Here is a 3577-nt window from a genome sequence, read left to right on the forward strand (position 1 = left end):
CCCAAACCCCTTTTCTTCCCCCACATCTCATCCATACTCACACAAACCACTGCCCTCCCCCCCGTCCCCCCCAGCATCCCATCCGTACTCATCCACTGGGTCATCTCTGGTTGGGTCTCTCCTGTCGCACCCCTCGCAGGGGGACATCTGGGGGACAGGGCGGAGGATGAGCAGCTTCTGGAGGATGTAGGGAGGCTGCTGGCTGGTGATTTGCCTCTGAGAGGTGGGTGAAAGGATTTGGGGTGTTGAGGGTGGCAGGACACCTCACTGCAGGGCTGTCTGGGGCCGGGGCAGGGTGGGAAGGAGGGTGGGTGGGCGCTCAGAGGCTGGTGAGGGTCACAGGAGGAAAGAGGGTGAGCCATGAGGGCACAGGGATGTCACCCGGAGCTATCTCCTCCATCCTGCAATAAACTGCTGATAAAAGCTTTTAAAAGTAGATTATGGGGTGTTCATCCTGCAACCACCATCCTCCAGCCCGGCAGGACCACTCCAGCAGAGGTGAGCATCCAGGAGCGGGATGCTGAGCGGGGTCCTCGCTCCCTTCCCTCCCATACTCATCCACTGGCCAAACTGGGGCAACACTGGTAGGAAACCGGCCTGCTGTGGGGCTGGCGTTGGTGTTCACCCCCAGTGTGGGAGCACCGAGGCATCTGCAAAGATGCAAGGACATCCACCACGGAGCAAACCAGACCCTCTTCGGAAAAGGCCCCGAGGAAGATGAAGGTAGAGCAGGGGAGGAGCCGGATTTCCCCCGGGGAGAGCTCCCACTACGCGTATCCCAACCACCTCTCCCCGTCTTCACACTTGTGCTGACGCAGCCACCGCTGAGGCATGGCTGCCAACCGGATTGGGGTTAAAAATAGTGCCGTGCAAGGGAGAAGGGGACTATTTTGAATCTAGAGCAGTTCATTGCGGGGTGGGGGCTCACGGCACGGCTGCAGCGGGATGTGCTGGTGTGCCGGGTCAGCTGGGGATTTTCTCCAGGGGTGTCAGGACCTGCTTCGCGAAGCATTTGTGGGGGCTGTCGCTGCCCCTCTTGGGTGTGATGCTCTCACTGGTGTTGCTTCCTGACCCCCGCTGTGGGTTGATATCTCTGGTGCCCATCATCCTGGCTGGAGGTGGATGGTCCGTCAACCCCCCTGTGCTGTGGAACACGTCCTGAAGGTCTTCAGAGCCCATCCAGAAGGGTTCTGGGGCACCGAAGCAGTGGGGGACGCAGAGCAGGGGGTGACTGTGGAGGCTCAAGCCTAATTCTGCCCACTCGCATCCACGGGGCAGATGAAAAATGCCGCTTTGACCATTTCTACGGGGACCCCGACTCCATCTGTGACCCCACCAAGGCACAACCCCTCCAGCGGGTGAGGGCTGTAACGCTGCCCGTGACCGTACCACGAGGTGGGGGGGGACACTGCGATGCTCTTTTCCCTTCATTTTTTCACCTGGGCTAAGAGATAATTTGGGGTTGGGGTGATGGTGGGGGGGAGGATGTGTGTGAAAGCTTCTTTATTCTGGGGCTATCCTGCGCAGAGGGTGCCAGACGCCTTCCCTCAGTTTAGGTGACACCATCAGCGTGTGACAGCCCGGGCTGCGTGGGCGCGAGCGTGTCACCGTCACGGGTGGGCACGTCCCACCCCACCGCCTGGCTGGTGACGAGCTCCGCAGAAGGGTTAATGCCTCAGGAAGGGCTGAGCCATCCTGTCGGGATGCTTTAACCCTTTCCGGGAGAACCCCTTTCCAGCCCCTCCTGGACATGGAGGGGGTGGGAGGATGCAGATCTCCATCCCTGACCCCTTTTTGTGCCTTTGGGCACCGGCTGCTAATTAGCGCCCTCCTGAAAAGGAGCAAATCTCAGAGTAATCCGGCATTGGTAGGGAGCTCATCACAGCGAGATTCCCTGTAGATACGTTAGGCGGGGAAATCTATTACTTTCTAATTAAACGAAGGCAGAAATGATTGTTCTTTTGCTATTCCTTACATGTTTCTAAGCGTGAAACTCAATTATAAGTGTATCCGCAGAAGGGGATTTGTCTACAAGGGGAAGTCTCTGCTGGGCACGGGGTTTTAACAGCTGGAGAGAACACCTGGGCCGCTGCGGAGCAGCCTCAAATTCTCAGGATTTGGGGGATTCGGGTGGGCACCCCCCCACCCGCCGCTTCTTTTCCTTGCCGCCCTGCTTTGTCTGCCTCCCCCACGCTCCCCGCGGCAGGAGAAGGATGCAAAGGCCCGACTCAAAATAGAAAGCCGGTCCTCTGGAGGATGGAGAAAGGAGCGTTTGCTGGGGGGCGGCTCTGCCGGGATGCGGAGGCTGCGTTCGGTGGGGTTTCAGTGGGACCACCCGTGGGTGCTGGTGAGCGGGTGACCGTCCCCACACGAAGGGCGGGACGCCTCCTCTCAAGCAGGGGCGCCAGGAGGGCATGTGGCTTCGTAGCTCCAGATAAGAAAAAGCAATCAAAGGCAGCCTTAAATCTTCGCCGTGTAATTGTGGGTTTAAATCATCAGCGGGACGAGATGGGAGTGCTCCCGGCTGGGCTGGGGAGGGGGGGGGGGAATCCATCCGGCGCCTTCTTAGCCCCCCCGTTCTTGGGATCAGGAGCATTTGGGGACCAGGGTGACACTAACCCCTGCCCAGGTGGCCCCATCCTGCCCCCGGCATCCCCGGCACAGCTCTGTGGAGCGGCACGGTGCTGGGAATATAGTCGCGTACATCCATACGGGGTGTGTATAGGAGACAAGCCTCGGGTGTACGTGTGCATGGAGAAAGAACATGCGTATACATGGGGAGCGGGGGTATTTAGCGTGTATTTGTACATATATTGAGCACACATATTGTGTGCGATTAGATATATAGCGGTTATACAAATTGTATGTATATATTGTATGTATTCTTACTGCGTATGTACGTATATAGTGTTTGAGTATTGCTGTGTGTGCGTAGAGAGTCTGTGTATGTGCCGGGGGAATATATTGTTTGTGTTTTTCTATATAGTGAGTTTATAAAGTGTGCCTACAAGGTATATAATACATTTGGTTTAGTACATTTCCATGGATGTGCTGCATTTACGTGTATTTATATTGTGTGTCCAGACTGAGTACATAAAAAATGTGTCTGTAGCAATTACTTGTGCGTATACGTAGTGTCTGTATATATATTTAAAAAGTCCATACGGCATAGATGTGTATGCATAGTGCGTTTCTATCTATCTATATATAGTATGAGTGTGAATTATATATAATATGCGTATACAGAACTACAGAAATATAGCATTTATACTGTGTGCACGGTGTGAGGGTAGAAAGAAATATCTATGTATTTATAGCGTGCGTGTGGGTGCTGCGCCTGTAGCTGCGGTGCTGTGTCTCCGCGCCGTCTCCCACCTCTTTGGGGCCCCTTCGGCCGTGCCGGGCTGTACCGGGGGCTGTACCGGGGGCTGTACCGGGCAGAGCCGGGGGGGGGGACGACGACGACACGGGGAGGGGGACAGGATCGGGCTCAACCTCCCCCTCGCCCCCATCAAACACGGACCCGGCTCCACTTTCAATCCCTTTTATTGACTCTTCCACAGACAGAAAGCTCGCA

The sequence above is a fragment of the Charadrius vociferus genome, unplaced genomic scaffold (genome assembly GCF_000708025.1).
Source record: "Charadrius vociferus isolate BGI_N301 unplaced genomic scaffold, ASM70802v2 scaffold933, whole genome shotgun sequence".
Lineage (NCBI taxonomy): Eukaryota > Metazoa > Chordata > Aves > Charadriiformes > Charadriidae > Charadrius > Charadrius vociferus.